The 18,114-nt window shown below is 45.3% G+C and overlaps 1 protein-coding gene across 3 annotated transcripts in view; it reads left to right on the top strand.

Annotated features, from left to right (window-relative positions):
* The window catches only part of Cfap61 (cilia and flagella associated protein 61), a 241,515-nt gene that overhangs the window by 115,477 nt on the left and 107,924 nt on the right, over window positions 1-18,114 (top strand). The gene's annotated exons all lie outside the window — the stretch shown is intronic.

Here is an 18,114-nt window from a genome sequence, read left to right as displayed (position 1 = left end):
TCCATGAAATTGAAAAGGAAGCAATCCTCCCAAAATCATTCCTGGAGGCAAGTATTATACTGATACCAAAACCAGGGAAATACGCAACTAAGAAAGAGAACTACAGGCCGATCTCCCTCATGAACATAGATGCCAAAGTTCTCAATAAAATACTAGCAAATAGAATACAGCAAATCATCAAGAAGATCATACACCATGACCAGGTTGACTTTTAAATGGCCATATGATAGATACACCACCAGCAAAGATGGAATGAAGGGAATACACTGAGATGCTTCTGGGAAGCGTTTTCCCTACTTTAAAATAAGATATAGCTGGGAAAACAATTCTTTCTGCCCTTCAGATTTGTAAGGATGCTAGAGTTGTTGTGACTCTCTTAAAACAATGCAGGTAATGTCTGAGGATTAGGCCAATACAGTAAAGACAACAGACGAGAAAGACTGAAAATCTGGATGCCTAAGAACATCCCTGAGCTGTTCATTTACCTGACCTTGAAGCCACTTTATCTCAGAGCTTCCACTTGTGTAAGATAATAAGTGTCATTATTCTTGGGGAAAAAAAAGACAGCTCCATTTGGCAACTTGGGGCTTTAACTAAGAAAACCATCCATGTGTAGAGACATTCCTTTTTTTTTTTTTTTTTTCATCTAATAGGAGAAAAAGTGATCTCTATCAATTCAGGAAAATTTAACTGTTTAATGTTTATATAGAGGCCCTGGAGAATCTCTCTCTCTCTCTCTCTCTCTCTCTCTCTCTCTCTCTCTCTCTCTCTCTCTCCCTAACTCCCTGATTCCCTCCCTCCCTCCCATCTCCTGCTTCTGGTTTTCAGACAGTGTCAGCATGTGTGCTTCTGAAAGCTGTCCTTTGAGTCACCACCTGATAGCTGATATATAAAAGTCAGGCTTTTGAGACTCAGCCCACCATTGTGTGAGAATTTAACAAGACCAGAGAAAGAAAAGGGAAAAGTCATGGGATATGGAGTGAGGGAGGTAGGCAAGACCAAGGGAGGTCTTCACAGAGGAGCATAGGCAATATTATTTTTATTTTTAAATTCATTTATTTTTGTTGAACTTAGGGCCTTGCCACTATCCACAGCCTCAGCTCCCTCCACTTCGGAGACAGGGTCTTGCTAAGTTGCCTAGGCTGGGCTTGAACTCAAGATCCTCCTGCCTGAGCCTCCCAGGGTGGTGGCATGACAGGGTTGTCCCACCATGCCTGGCTGGTAGTGCTATTCTTAAAGAGAAAAGCACTGCTGGAAGAGGAGAGAGGGTCACAGTGCTCCCGGCCCAGGAAGAGCAAGGAGCCCTGTAGATAGTGGACACAGGAGGGGAGGCTAAGGAGATGGCTGGCGGTGGTCTTCTTCAAAGTTTGCTGATGTGTGGTCCTTTCTATAAGGTCTAACACTCGGGAACGAGGCAGCTGTAATGTTCTTGCTTGCTGTGTACGCAGTGTCAGTGGCTGTCCTGGGTCCCTGCGTGGCTCACTGTGAAGCTCAGTGCAGGCTGGTAGCTCTGTCTCCTAGAAGTAGAAGCTCTGCTGACCCAGCATCCCTCTGCTGCCCACCACTGTCAGGAGGGCTCACAGATCAACAGAGGCTGGGCAGGAGTGAGCTCCGAACCCAGTGCCTGTCGCAGTGGATGGCCCAGGGGACATCTGGCACCTTGAAGCCTCAGCCTTCTGCCCCCAGCTGCTCCTCTGACTGAGCCCACTGGTGTCAGTACCTTCGCCCTGAATGCTGCTGCTCCAAGATACTGATACCACGGTCTCCACAGTGACCATCTGCATAAGCAAGAAGAAAACTGGAAGAACTTAGAACCTGTGTGTGCTAAGGGGAAGGACACGAGAGCCATCGAGGGCTGCATTGCTGCTTCAAATTCATCAAATGCAACCCAGCAGACATGGCAGGGGTGGTGGTGGGCAAAGCCCATGGCAGTGAACCTAAACTGTACCCGACGCTCCTGGGCTTTGGCCTCCAGCTGTCCGATTGTGCATGTTGTGTGTGTAACTCAGGGCATTAGAACTGTCACCACTGGCATCTCTGTAATTGAGGCTTTCATGGCAGTTCCTGGTTTTAACCAGCAGGGGCTTCCATCAGTCACCAAAGCACCCTGTTTAGTCACTACGCACCACCCAAGGATAGCATTTCTGTGGGGTTGAGGTGACATTGATTTTAAAATGGAGTGCAGCATGATGCAGTGCACAAGATAGCATGCAACATGCCCCACAGCAAGCTAGTGTCCCACAGAATGATGCACTGTGGGCAGGAATTAGAGTTTGTTTCCCACTCACTGAGTGTTTGTCCACCGGTGCTGGCAGGTTCCAAGCCCATGGGGTTCTCGGGGAGAGGAAAGAAACATGCCAGGCCAACCAGGTTACCCCAGAGGAAGCACTGAGGGCCAGAGGTGGGAGAAAAAGAGTTTTCTGCAGGTGGCCCTGGCCCTGTGCACATGGGGGCCTCCTATGATCTGTCATGCCTGTGTTCTGCTCTGTGCAGGCTGTGTGACCAGGACAGTGTCACCTTGGGTAGGCTGCTGGGGTCCTGCTTCCCAGGGCATGAGAGGCTGGACTCCTTGGATGAAGAGGCCCCTGGTACTCCTCTAGGAGCACACCTTCATGCCACCACTTCCCAGGTGGGGGAGACAGTGCCTGGCTCTGGAGCCCTGAGACCCCACCTCCCACCCGGTCTTCTCTGCCACTCTGCTGTTGGGCTCCATGTCCTGCTTCTGAGTGTCCACAGGTGTGCCCTTCATAGAGAGGCACTCTGCTGTCATCTCCCACTGCCAGGGACACCCTGTGCTCATCAGGCCAAGGCCCAAGTCCACATGACTGTGTAGGACACAAGGAGGTCACACATTTGAGAGGACCCTTTGCTGACACCAGGATGCCAGCAGGAGCCACCTGTCCCTGCAGACCACAGGCCACACACTGCCCCACATACCCAGTGGGCACAGCCTGGATGCCAGTGATCTTTGCTTCATAATTAATTTTAAAGCATTTCCTGCAGGAGCCCACAAGACACAATGAAAATACTATAAGGAAGATCATGGAGCATGGTCCCTCTCTCCCCTCTGCAGGTCACGTGTGGCTGCGGCCCCATGTGACACCAGTTTCTATTTTACTGAAGGGGAGAAAGGGGACTCAGAACAGAGTTAGAATCTCAGGCATGCAAATGTTTGGCTGAGGTTAAAAGGACTTCACCTCTTTGGTGGTTGGTGCCCCAGAAATTCCTAGGGAGGACAAGCAACTGACCATCACTGCCATTCTGAAGGCACCATCACAGATGTGGGGAGTATAGAAATCTATGTATTATTGAATAATTCTTTATAATATGCTCACGAACAAGCAATTTGTAGGCCTGTTTACGTTCTCACCATCTGGGTGCATTCTGCCACCCATCTGTTTCATGTAATTATGTAATTATCAATATAAGGAAAGAATAGGTGATATAATTAACAAGAAAAATGCATCCACAATGGGGCAGAGCGACGTGTGTCTTTTGAATGGCTTTTTGTTTCTCTCCCTTCATTGTTAACTGTTTTCATCGCACCCTTAGCAAGAGTTGTTTTTGCTGGTGTGGGGGCTCCCTCTCCTCTTTCTTTTTCTCTCCTCGCTCTCCTCTGTCCTCTTTTCTTTCTCCTGTGTCTTCTCTCTCTCTTTCCCTCCCTACTTTTCTCTCTCCCTGATTCTCTCTCTCCCCCTGTCTCTCTCTGTCTCTGTCTCTCCCTCCCTTTTTTTCTCTCTCTCCCTCTGTCTCTCTCTTTCTCATATAGAGGTAGGATTTTAAAAGTATCACAGGAGCCAACACACCTGTGAAAGAAACGAGTAATTCCTTCTCAGTGCTGGGCACTGCTCTCTCCCAGTTTCAGAGCCCAGAGTCATGTGCAAAAGATAGAGCTAGAAAAAGCTAGAACCCTTGGAAGATGTTAAGTTTTAACTCAGGACAGATGGAAGGGTAGGATGAGTGTGTGTGACTCTTTCTGAGAATCTTGGTTAGAGAATTGTTTTAGAGAGATTCCCATACTCAGTCCTTTTATTTTCTCATCGAGCCTTAGTCAGTGTGTGTTATCTCTGACACAGGACAATAGTTCTGAGGAGCATGGTTAACTTGCACAAGAGCCCACAAACATTAACTCATGACCTTGTTCCTCTCCATCATGGAGACAGCTGTGCACCTAGAGGAAACTCAGGCCACTTGCTCTTTCCATGGAACCCTCCTGTCGTGAGTCCCAGTGCTCAAAGACAGGACTGGAGGGGCAGCAGCCACCCACCCTCTAGCTGTGACATTCTCCCTCATAACCTAGAAGCCACAGTAAGTGCATGTCAGAATGACCTCCATCCCTGTAAACCCCTGAGCAGCCCATTCCATCCGTGCTGTTGACTCTCAACTCACTTCTCCAATGGATGGACGACTCCACTGGCACTTTCCCCAGCAGCCAGGTGGCTGCTGCCACAAACCCACCATGCTGACCAAGACTTGGATTTCTGTCCCCAGACACACAAAGAAGGGCACCAGGCTGCGGGCCTATTTAGATGGTGGTTGCCATTGGAGAAGACGGCAGAATTGCACATTGACCTCTACAGATGGTACTTCTTTGGGAGGGGGCACACGTGTTTGCAGGCTTCTCCTCCCTCAGCAGGGACCTGCCTTCTGGAAGGTTCTGCCTGCCTCCTATTTCAGATGTGCATGGCAGGCAAGGTATCATGGTCACTTTCTCATCACTAGGGACATAGCACCCGACACAACTTAAAGGAAGAGAAGTATATTTTGGCTCCAGGACAAAGTGGGCTGGTGCAAGGCTCCAGCAGAGAAGAACTGCTCACTTCCGGGTGCACAGGAAGCTCAGAGAAGGGCGGGGCTGCGGTGAGAGAGAGGCTTTGCAAGTCATGCCCCCATGGCCTTCCACTTTCAACTAACTGGAACCCACCTCCTAACACAAGTCAGTGGTAGCACCCTATAATCCAAGTGCTTTCCACAAGCTTCCCCTTGGAGTGAGGCTCAGGGGGAACATTCAGATGTAAAACCTAACACAAGGCATAGTTGAGAGAAGGGAAGCCCCCCTGAACCACAGACCCACAGCACTGTGGCACTGCAAGTTTTTTAGAAAATAATGCTCATCCAAAAATAAATCTCAAATAAACCCCTGGGGGCTTGTGGATTAGCTCAGTTGTTTAAGCGCCTGCTCTGACAAACCCAGTCAGGCGCAGGGGACCGCAGTTTGATCCCCAAACTCACCCTTAAGGCAGCCTGAGCCAGCCCCCCTTTTAGACTGGGTGTGGTAGCACGCACCTGTAATCCCAACTCTTGAGAGGCTGTAAACAGGCAGATCACTATGAGTATGATCTAGTAGTGAGACCCTGAACACCCTGTAGACCTTTCCCTAAAAATACAAATTAGTCAATCAATCAATCAATCAATAAACCTCATGAGCTGAGTAGAGATCCTTATTCAGCCATTTCTTTGCTTTTGTCCTAAACTATGCACCCCCTCCCCCTGCCAGCGGTGCTGTTGTGCAATGCTTACTCTGTGCCCTCTTGCTGGATAATAATTTGCCACGCAGAGGCTGAGCTGTGGTACAGACCCATCCTCACCACGGTGACCATGACAGCCCTTTGATGTCAGGTCCCCCTGCCGGCTCTTCTTCTGGTTAACATCCCGAGGGGTCCCTAGACCCTCTAGTTTCTCCTTCTCCTCAGCTCCCAGTCCAGTAAGCAAGCAAGCAAGGAAGCAAGCGGGTGGCTGCTTCTCTCCAAGGTTTCTACTTGCTCCTTTGGACCAAACAGAACTCTCTGTAACTCCACCGTAACTATCCTCCACTTCACCCTCTAACTACCTGCATTTGAAATTATTCTCTTTTCCCCTCTTAAAGCAACAGGCACCACGGGAACAAGCACATAGACGAGAATTCCTAGCATGCAGGGGCAAGTGTTTTCAAAGGCACGTAAATGGGGACAAATGTGGCTAGGTTGCCCAAGGGATTCTGTTGGTTTTGACTTCACATTTGTTTCCTTAATCCAAAATTAAAATTAACTGCAACCATAACTGACTAACCCATTAAGGATTTTAAAGGGAAAGATATAATTTGATTCCTAAAAACCTTTCTTATGCCATTTTTAGGTTTAAAAAGGTTTTTAAACAATTATTCATTTGCATGAAAGAGTTCAGTCATAATTTTTAGCATTTTTAACAAAAAAGCAAGAGAAAATTATTATAAAAGAGCTATTTGTACGTATATAGCCATGCGTAACTAAAAACTAGCAATTAAAAAAGATCCTTGCACTTATTGCCAAACCATATTGAAAATCATTAGAGCTTACACTAAACGGTTTTCATTTAGCCCTCAAAGGTGGCATTAATTTTTCAAGTCATAGCTGTTGCTTAAAACGCTATTGTGCCCGTGTGATCAATGTTTAATGCTTTGGTGGTACATGCATGGCTTCAGATGCATTATTCATTGCATCTTTGCCCACCTGGCGAAGGTGACGATTTTAGAACCACGGGAGAGGGGCGCGCGCGCACATCCATAGCGAGCTGACGGCTGCCCACGTGTCTCCGTACTGTAAATGTCGGCAGGTCTCACGTGTTGCTGCCACTACATCTTGTTTGGAAGCTGCACACCACACAGTTATGGGAAGCACCAGATGGTGTCATTGACACGGATGCTGGGACTGTTTACGGCTCACATGAGTGTGAGAAATTAAAAGTACGTGCCCCATCTTCACGCCGAAGCATGATGTCAGTAGTGAGTGGGGTGAGTCACGGTGCATTATGCTTGCTGATGCCCTCCAGGGCCCAGCACTGCAAGGGGATGAGGGGAGACTGCTTTGTGCCTGAGTATCCAGAGTGATCAAAGGGGGATTTTCCTCAGGACTCAGGTTCACTTTGCAGGTGAGCCTTGCTCAGACTTCTTAAGAGCCAGCACTGCACCAGGTCACCTCATCTGGGGCCCGAAGCTCCCAGGGCTCCTGGTATTCACGAATCACAGCAGCTTTGCGAAGGCTGTTTGTGTTTATGTTCGTTTTCATACCTTCGGCTATTTCAGGTTCTGGTTGGGGTGGAGATGCATGGAGATCGTGAAGTTGGTGTACTTTTAGTGCTGTCAGGGTCACTGGGATGGGTTCCAAGAACCAGAGGGGAGAAGAGAAGTCTTTCCCGCTGCAGACTTCTTGCTGCACAAGAGTTAGCAGTGGGAATGACTGGGGTCTGGCAAAGACAAGCGAGTGGGGACTCGGGTTCAGTGGGCCACTCTGGGACTGGGGCCTGCACCCTTCCTATGGCGCCCTCACCCTGAGCTTCACTGTCTGCCAAGCTCCCCTTTTCATTTCAATTTAAAAAGGAGGTGGATTTGTTTTATCCCTCACTCTGAATCCTTCTCTTGAACTAAGAGCGGGGTCCATTGTTTATGACCCAATTCTTTTGAACTTTGTTTGTGACCTTAACATATTCTGTAGGAATTTTCAGGAAGGCTTCTTCTTTCTAAACACTCTTTGTGTGTTGCTTTTACAGTGGTCCGGGTGAATCTTTTGGCATGCAGAATTTTAAAGTCATGTGAAAGGGAATACAGACCATTGTTTGCATTGAGATAAAAAGAGATGCCTAATTTCTTCCGACTAAATCAGAGCTGCACTTGGAGGCCAGCAGAAATGGAAAGACTGACTGAAAAGAGAACACAGAGTGTGGAGGCCCTCATTACACATTATAGATGGTCACATGCGATAGCTGACTTCTTGGGCATCTTAAGTGTGTGTTGGAAATATTCAGCAGCAAAACCAAACAGTGGTGGGCAGGGCGTAAGGCTGAAAGGATGGGAGTGTGGAATTGCACACACTTGGACAGAAGTTCTCAGCCACATGATCTTCTTCCTGAAAAGGGACTCCAGGCCTCAGCCTGACCAGTGACCCACTCCCCAGGGAAGAGAAGTTCTGGACTGCCCATGTCCAGAAATTTGCCAAACTGTACTGGCTCGTGGGAGATGACAGGATGGATGCGCCAGCTGGCAGCCTTCCCTTCACCTTCTGTCCTGACACCTGCTTCTCCCTGGGATCCTTACATCATTCAAGTCCCTCTGTATTGATTCCTCCTCCCCCGGCTGCTCCTGAGGCATGATATGCTCCCTAGTCACAGGAACAGGACAGTCCCTTAGTTGTTGTTTTCTGTTCCAAACCTCTGCCTTGGTTCTTCCTCTCATCCAGAATGTTCTTTCCCTTGTCCAGTTGGAAACTTCCCACTGATCCTTCTAAATCCAGCTCAGAGGTCATGTTCTCTAGGAAGCCTTTGCTGACTTTCCCTGCTGCTAAATTAACACTTGCTCTTTAATCTACTACATCTTGGATTCATCTGTTACACAGCAGTAGCTTCCTGATACTCTTCTCTTATCATTTGTCCTGAATCTTATTTGTCTATATCCCTATCTAGTACAAATTCATCACAACAAAAATTATGTCTTATTCCTACCTCAGTACAAGAGCCAGTGCTTGGCATGTGATAGATATTCTATGTGTATTTGTTGACCTGAAATTGTTGAATTGAACTCTATAACAATTTGATGGTATAACTTTAAGGTATTGAATAGGTTATTGGGTACCCTCAGACTTGCTCCACACATGTACTTACCTTTTCTACCAACAAAGTAGGCTTCCCTTGTTGATAGGGTTACAGAAAAGGCAGCAGACCACTCATGCTAGAGGTCCACTTTGCCAAACTGAAGCACAGGTTGTTTATGTGTAGGTTCTGACCTGAGAAAACAGAAGAGTGATGGTAGCCAAATCCCACAGACTGATGAGAGTTTCCCTACATCCCTGTAGAAAGTCATCCTGAAATGACCCATTAGGAGTCTACCCCACAAGCCCCAGGTATTTCACTGACTAGTGGCCAATGATTTCATCAGTCAGGCCTATGAGAAGGAGCAGATCTAGGAACCATAAGCAGAGGGGCTCTGAGAGCATCCTGGTGGGGGTGAAGGTGGAGGGACCTGGAGGGCAGCAGACCTAGGGACAGAGACACCCGCCAGCCTGCCTGTGGACCTGGCACTTCCTGACTCCTCTCCCTGGACTATAAACTTGGGATCCAGAAAGCAATCTGTTCTGAGTTCTGTGAGAGCATCAGACCCGAGGAGGGTGAGGCCGCGCCCGAATCACAGCCTGTGGGCAGAGGCATGATGACTACACACACTAGTGACTCACTTCAGAGTAGCTGAGGACTGCATCCAAGGAGACCACCTCAGAACTGAGCTGAATCGTAGGATACACAGCAGTGCCAGACAGTGGGGTGACCCAGGAGAAACCATACATCTGGTGTTAGACTTGTTCTGTGTGCAAGGAGAAGATGGGTTTGGAGCGCTTTGGGTTTTTCTCCGCTCGCTGCACTTTATGTGGAAGAGTGGTTTTTGCTTTTGGGTACTCATATGGAAAATCATTTCCAGGTACAAAAGTACTTGGAATCCTGGTGCTTTTTAAGGCTGAGGCAGGAGGATTGCAAATTCAAGCCCAGCTTGGACAATTTAACATTAGTAAGAGTCTGTCTTAAAATTTATTTTAAAAAGGTGTTGGAGGAAGTGCTGGGGATGTAGTTCAGTGCAAAAGCCTAAGGTTCAATCACCAGCCACACACACAGCCACACACACAGACACACATGTGCCAGGAGGGGGAGACACTGGTAGTTTGTGCTTTCAGAACAGTGGGGAGTCCGTTTTCCTATTCCTACCATGCCCTCCGTGTTCACCCCAAGAAGTCCTTGCTCCAGCTCATGTCTGGAAGTGTCTTGAAGATGCTACAGGAGGACATCTCTGACCAGTCGCCACTACTGGGTGGGAAGGGAGATGCTGGGAGAGACTAGGGCCTGGAGGGTCTCGTGGTGCATGAGTGGATGGGCCTGAGTGAGCACTCAGGAACCCCAGTGTCTTTGCAGCCTGCAGCGACCTCCCTCGTTATGTTTGTATATGGCACAAAGTCACCAGCAATGACAAGAACTACTTCTTCAGAGCTATTTTTAATCAAAAACAAGTGAATTAGAACACCTAGAACATCAAGTATGAGACACCATCAAGTGTAAGATATATACCTTTGTCTTAGGTGTCATTAAAAAAAAGACCAGTTTGACTACTCATATGAATGGCATATGAATCAGTCACTTCAGCCATTGCTCTGAAATTTCATCTGTTCATAGAAGACAGGCAGCTTATGTTCTTTCAGTCCCATTATTTGCTGGCTTATGGGAACATTTTTTGCATGCGTTCCCCAGTAACAGAATTTAATGTGGCTTCGCCTACCTGTGGCCATCTGTCATCTTTTATTTGCTCCTGAAAAGCACTCAGATACTCACATTGCAAGAAAATATGAAATCACTGTCACTCTTCCAGTGTCTAATATTTGCTCCACTAATATCAAATTTGTACCCTGCTGCTCAGGTGTGGGGGCCTTTATAGCAACAACAATAAGTGTTTATTTCAATGCCAAATCATGCCATAATCATTTTGAAGACATTGTCAGGAGCAGTTAAACTCAACGTGTATCATTCACATAACACACACACAACACCAGCAGCAATGACAGTGAGCAGCCGTGACCCAGTCACCGGTGCTCGAGTAAAGGCAGCAGCCTCACTGCCACTGCCAGACTGCCCGAGACTGTTGAGATGCCCCTGGCTGCGAGGTTGAACTCTGGAATGCTAGCCTGGATGAAATCTGCAAACTGCAAGGAGTGAAATTCAGTACGGCCACTCAGTTCAACTTCCAGCATCTATCTATCTATCTATCTTTCTTTCTTTCTTTCTTTCTTTCTTTCTTTCTTTCTTTCTTTCTTTCTTTCTTTCTTTCTTTCTTTCTTTCTTCCTTTCAAATGTGTTTGGTATAGGGTTTCACTACACAGCTCGGACTCATCGTGGTCCTCCTGTTTTTAGCCTTCCCAGTGCTGGGATTACAGGTATGCGCTGAGACTAGGTCACCAGTGGCTCAGCGTGCCTGTGGGTGGGGCTGGCGTGCAGCATACTTTTTCTAATAGAGATGTATTCTTCTTCCTCATGAAGATGTTTTATGGTCACCAATACAGAGACCAATCTTTTGTTGATTGTTTTTTTCTTTTTTGAGACAGGGTCTCACTGATTAGTTCAGGCTGGCCTTGAACTTACTATGTAGTTCAGGCTGGCCTCAAGCCTGTGTCATTCTTCCTAGGATCCATTCTAGTGGGAGAAGGCCACAAACACCAGTGGAATTCAGCCTCCTGAGTGCTGAGAGTATAGGCCTGCACCACTATGCCCAGCTGCGTTGATAATTGTAATGTTTTGAAATATCTACAAGATTATAACAGTTATGCTAGAAGTATAGAGATAGGCGCAGGAACAGATGTAGGTAAGAGAAACAGGGGAAAAATGCAAGTTAAAGGAATTAGCTCACCATACAGCTGAGCAGACTGGTGTCAGACCAGGAACTGTCCCCAATCCCCAACCCTCCCTTTAGTCTTTGTAGCAAGGTCTTCATTTTATTCAAGGCAACAATGCACACAACTGAGAGGATGTCCTCCCTGTCCTCCCTTGGCTGCCATGACCACAGGCACAAGGTTTGGCCAATGAGATAGAAGTCATCAGGATGGGAACTCGGTGAATGCTCAGAGGGAATGACTTAGCTAAGAGGAGGGCTTTTCCCTTCCTGCTTCCTGGAATGCTGCTATGACATCTGGATCTCCAGCAACCATTTGGCTCATCCCAGAGAGTGCGAGTGATGCAAGAAGATGTAAGATAGGCAGGTAGAAGATTCCAAGATCTCTGGTCAGCACGTGGCACCCTCCCAATAGCCCTGGACTGTATATTTCTGGCTTTCTTTTGCGTTTGTGAGCAATTGTTTTTCATCCTATTTAAGCTGTTGGCATTTAAGCTTTCCTGTTACATGCAGCAGAGCCCAACTGTAATGGGCCCAGGAACCTTTGTTCTTCAGCTAGGATCCAGCCTAGTGGAAGAAGGCCACAAGCACCAGTGGAACTGACACACTTTGCTGGAATAACATAGAGGCTGTGAAGGAATTAAAAGACATGATCATTCCTTACAGAAATGACTTCCTATGGGTCATTTCCTATGGGTAATGTCAGTAATAATTTTGCAGGACAAATAAAGCACTCCATCTACCACCCTAGCACACAGCAAGAGTTCCAAATGTGTTCCACTGGTGCCACAGTGGAGATGCTCTGGTAAGCAGGTTTTGAGGTGGCCCCCATGCTGCATGGCTTTGAGTACCTCTTTCTAGGCCCCTAAATCATTGTCACTCTCAGCAGACACCATGCCCACAGCAGTTTTGCATTGATCAGAGTGCTAAGGATATCAAATTGTGGGGTCTCTCACTTCCCAACCAAGAGGAAAGTTAAGAGACTTTTTCCTAAAGCAAGGCTCCACACCACAACATGACAGGTCTCCTGGAAAAGGGGTTGTGTTCATGTCTACCTTTCAGCCCTTAAAATACTTATAGTGGAAAGGCTGTTGAAATTGTACTTTGGAGAGGAGACCTCCACCAGGCTGGCTGTGTTCTAAAAGCCTCTGCCTCTTCCCTTTGTTCACTTGGTAAACCTTGCAACAGTCTGTTTCAGAGAGGGCTACTTATGAACTCTAAACTGCATTGTGGCCGACATAGCACTGTCAAGCTGTCTTCATTTATTTTGCTGCAATGAGACAGTGCAAGGACTTCTCAAAGGGAAAGGAGAGAATGCAGATGCACAGGGGAAAATTACACTCAACAAGCAAGAGGCAGCTTATTAAGGATTTCAGAAATGTTATGCCTAACGAGTTTGAGTCTCTCTCTCTCTCTTCCATTTTCCTATGTGGCCAGAGCTCCCTTTGAAGTCCTTGGGAGCTTTCTTCAAGAAGAAAACACATAACATGGGTGTGCACTGAAAATTGAGCTCATTGTTTTGCCCTTTTAAAATGTGTGTTTCAAAGATTTGCCTTTCATATCGCAAATGGGAGTGAGGAGATGCAATTTTACCTTGTGTGACATCTTTGCCTGGAAAACTCAAAGTACTGTATCCTTAGACATTTTTTTAATGGACAGCTTCCACGTTGGCCACCATGAAAGCAAGAAGCTGGTGTAGTTTACTTCCACTTTATGCCTGAGGAAACTGATATTTAGGGACAAGAGGCTTGGAAGCTCAGCCAGTAGAAGGATTAAAAAAACAAGCCCAAACTTTGCCAGTAGGCTAATGACACCCAGTCTAATCACTGGGGAGGCTGATTGTCATTAGAGAAAAGTTCACCAGAGATAGTGCCATACTGCCTTTCAATATGAACCTGGAGTTTATTAGGTGACATTTATATTCTGGCTGTGCTCTGATTTACTAGCCTATTTGCACTTTTAATAACCTCTGCTTTTGGATTTATGATGAAATTGAGTTTTAGTGTTGCTTTTGACATCATTCTAACACATGCTGGGTATGGAAAGGAAACCACATCAGATATGGATGCCCAGAAGTCAGTTTTATGCACATCAGGTAAAGTTATACTTCATGAATTTTTTATGTATATGGAACAAATAACATACATGTGTAAAACTCAAAGCTGTTAATAAATATGTGTGAGTCATGGCATAAACTCTACTACCAAATTTAACCCTAAATAGTTCTAAATGTATCCAGATCATTCCTTTGGCCACTTAAGGAGCTAGAAAAGAACCCACTAGACAGTCTTAATAGTAGAAATGGTGTCAGGACTCTCTAAGAGGGACTCGTGAGATGCAAATTTAATGTACCTATTCTTTCACTGTCAAATGGCCCAAAATGCAATGCAGGAGTTATTCAGATAAAATAAATGCTTCAAAATCCAAGGCCCAGCTTCTGGCCAAAAGGAGTATAGGAGCCTGGTTTGAACGTGGCAAGTACACTAAATAAAAGTGACCAAAGCTCCCTACCAGTGCCCCACCACTCACAGGTCCCAGCTTCTGTTCTCAGAAGCACAGGACAACAGCTAAAGAGACTACAACTTGAACACTAGCTCACCATCTCCGACTTTCTCATCTCAGCCCCTTGCCCCCACCCAAACTTTCCTGTTTCCCTCCATTCGAGGCCTCCCCAGTCTTCTGCCCCAGGGCCTCTGAGATCTGCTCTTGAATCTCCTAACCGGGGTATCCATTGCCTAATACCCTTGTCCTTACCTCTCTAAGGGATGGAATTTAAGGTTTACATGTTAAACTCATTAGGAGAGTCAGCATCAATTTTAAGGAGCATTTAATTTAAAAGATCAGCTTCTACACAATGACATATGGGCTATTTCTTTTTGCTGGGATATGTGTTGGTGTCCAATACTGAATATTTTCTCTTTGTTTAAAATTCTAACATAGGCAGGCACAGTAGTGCATACCAGTAATTCTAGCTACTCAGGAGGCTGTGTCAAAAAGATGGTGTGGGCCAGGAAGATAGCTCAGCAGCATAAGCACCTTCCTGACAAACACAAGGTCATGAGTTCAATCTCTGGTTTAAACAACAACCAAAAAGATGGTGAGTTTGAGTCCAATATGGAAAATCTAACAACACTTTACCTCTTTCAAAATAAAAAAATAAAAAGAGCTGGTATGTAGCTCAGTGATAGAGTGCTCCTAGGTTCCATTTCCAATACTACAAAAAATCAAAACAGAAAAACTCAGTGTCCTTCAGAATCAGTCATGCCTCAAAGGGACATAGAGGCCAAAAGACTATACTTTCCCAACCTCTTATCTCTGCTATAACTCACAGCTACGATAGCTTATCATCCCTTGCATTTCATCTTCAAAATCACTTACTAAGGCATATTCAGCTTTTGTCTATAACATATGAAACAACAGTAGGGCTTTCATGATTATTAAAGAAATAAGGACCAAAAGAGGATCCTGCATGTGTGGTACATTTTCGGTGGGTGGTCAGCAGAGAATCAGATGTGCTTGTGTGACTGAGAGGGGGGCGGTCTTCCATCCCTGTTTTCCTTTACCATGAAAATTTGGGACATAAATGAAAGAAATATTTTGTTTTCATTAAAAAATGGCCTGTGCTTTCTGTTTATGGATAAAATAAAACCTTTCCAAAACAGCACACACAGTCCTCATTTATGGCTATCACTGGGAAGGTGTCCAGGCTGGGAAAAAAAATTTTTTTGAGACTTTAAAAATCTTATCTATCAATAAAAATGGTGATATTTTTCAGGCCAGAAAACTTCATCATGCCTGATGATGGATATGTTTTGAATTACAACCATTACAACCTGGGCACAAAATTAGATTTCCCATGAATCACTGAGATGCCCCATCCCTGTCTTGAGACAATGCTGGTGCTGGTAGTGATAGCCACCTCTTGAAACCCTGAGGCCACTTTGTGTGTTTTGCAGTTAGAAAGGTGATTTCTGAGGCTTGGCAGCTGTTGGTGTTAAAGCTATTGTGCTGGAAACAAAAGCCATTCTGCCCCGTCCCCAGCCGCTTTTGTGTTCTTGACACTGGAGCTGTTTCATAAATGCGGTATAATTCTTTAGCAGGGAATTTCATTACTGTCTATGTTTCAGTGTCAGCTTCTACTTCCATCAGCAGAGCAGACATCTGAGCTACCTGATGCAGCACGAAGTTGGACTTCTGACCCCTGTCAAAATGCTTGGGTCTAAGATCTGTTCATTTGGCTGTGGTCAGAGGCCACCCTACGTATATGTGTACTTCCTGCCTTCCTTATCCCACACATCACACTTGAGGCTGGCTAGAATGAGGCTCCTGTCAACTGCTGCTTTGGGAGCTAATCAGAGGACTGCTATGCAGCAGATTTCTTGCACAATTCTTCATTGACCTGACCTGGGAAATTCTCATGCAGCCAATCAGAACTGACATTTCTTTAAAGAATATGTACCTTTTCACATATTCTTTATATATTATTATTTCAACTTAGCATGCCACTGTAGGAAGTTTTCAGTTGCCTACAAAAGAAAACACAGGCCTACACAATCAAGGTGGTACAGTAGGCTTTGCCATCCTTCCTGCCTTTCCCTCCTGCTGGGGCTGTGCCCACATAGATATTCAGCTTAGACATTGTATTTGTGCTGGCACTGATTATTTTTCAGCTACTCTTCTTACACTCCTACTGCATCACAAGGAGAACATGACCCCACTCCCTCTTATCAGAAAAGAGAAATGTGAGCAGATCCAGAATTTGCAAGCTGCCAGGTCCAACAGTAGGAATCCAGCCTCAATCATCCAACTGTTCCCTGACTCAGAGCTATTGACTAAGTGACAGTTGACACATAGGTGACAATTGCTTAGGCGAGTGCTTTTTGGAGCAGTTTGTTAGGCAGCACTGATGGCAATGTCTGACTGCTGCACGTTGCTTATAACTGAAGATTCCAAAGGTAGCAGGGACTGCAGGTTGGGTTTGAAAGGAATCTCTGTTCTGTTTCTCAGCCAGAATCTCTTCTGGCTTCAACCCAGGATAATTTTCCTCTTAGTAGCATTGGGACTGTAACCATTTCAGCCTCTACAGTGACACCACATGTTATCTGGAAAGCAAAAAATCTTCTGTCCTCCAACTATCATACAAATGTCTTGGGCTTTACTGTGATTAAACCAACCTAACTCACATGTTCCTCTTGGCCAGAGATTGAGCAAGTATGGTGGGATTATACAGCTTGACTTATAGCAACCCAAGTCCTCTCTTAAAGATGAGAATAGACCTAATCTCTTCTAAAGTCCATGGTGTGCTGAATTAGTGATGGCAGGGGGGAATGAAACAGATACTGAGAGACATCTGCAATGTTAATTATGGGTGGAGTCTAAAGTCTCCCAAATATGTTTTAAATTCCTATTAATATATTATTTGGATCAAGACATTTTTCTACCTCCTTGTTGCTAGGCTATCTACAGCTAGAAAGAGGGATTTATCCTCTTGATCTAAGGTATTATGTGGTAAATGGTAAAATATAAAGCCACACTCATGCCGCTATAGGCATAGAAGGTAACTGGGAATGCAGCTTAAAATGGAACTTTACCATGAGCCTAATGCTGTTCCAATTCCTAGAATCTAAGGATTTTAAGAAAAAAGAGAAGTATATTTGGTCTACTAGAATGTAAAGACCTTTGATCTTGATAGAGGATGGTAATGCTGATGTAATGGCAATGAAATGGAGTAGAGCGAAGATAAGGGCCTTTCCACTGATTTCGGGCCACCATTGCTTCTAGTAAGAAGTCAGCTGTAGTTCTTATTATCATCCAGACACACAGAAAGCACCCAGTGAAAATGTGTGTTTAATTAATGACTTGAAAAATAGAACTGAGGTCTTTTGTCATGTAATCTAACATTCAAGAATGCTTTTCCTTCTCTTTATAAAATCCTGTTTTGTACATGAAAGGCTCCCATAGCAGGCTCTTCAGGGAAGTTAATCGTCCAAATGAATAACCCAGGTAATTTGTGTAAATATAGATATTAAAGAAATCAGCTACTTACTGTGCTTCTGAGTCCTCCCCAACCCTGAAGTTTCTGAAAGATTGAACATCCTTTCATTCCACACATCTATGATATGGAACAAATATTTGTTTTTCAACAAATATTTTTCAGCATATGCTCTCCACAAGGTACTGTGTTAAGTAGTGTAAAGAAAACGAAGAGATAATACTCATCTTCAAATATCCAACTAATTTTCACCCAGACATTTTGGGAAACTTTGGACATAAGAGACTTGGGCCCTTTCATGGGGCTGCAATTCTCAGGGAATACATACCTTGACCATGATCTTGTAGGATTATTTCTCTTGTCAATTCTATCATTAAAGATATTGCATTTATATGAAATATCTCTCAGCAATAAGGCACACACATGTGATTCCAGCTACTTAGGAGTCAGGAGGATCACAAGTGCCATGCTAGCTAAAACAACTTATAAAGATCTTGTCTCAAAATTAAAAGGCTGGGAATATAGCACAGTGGTAGAGCTCTTAGCCTAGTATGGACTGTGTCCTGGGTTCAATTCCAAGGACTAAGATAAAAACAATATCCAGATCAAGCGTTTCTTTAAAATACATTCCCAGGGACCAGCAAGATAGCTTAGTGTACTAAAAACTTGCTTAGGCAAGTTTAGGCAAGTGCAGGGATTGCGGTCTGATCCCTGGAACCACATGCCATGCCAGCCCCCCCCCACCGCCAGGGTG

This window comes from Octodon degus, unplaced genomic scaffold, assembly GCF_000260255.1.
Source record: "Octodon degus isolate 3935 unplaced genomic scaffold, OctDeg1.0 scaffold00073, whole genome shotgun sequence".
Classification (NCBI taxonomy): Eukaryota; Metazoa; Chordata; class Mammalia; order Rodentia; family Octodontidae; genus Octodon; species Octodon degus.
Note: the sequence above shows the minus strand (reverse complement) of the source record. Positions and strands in the feature narration are given on the sequence as shown.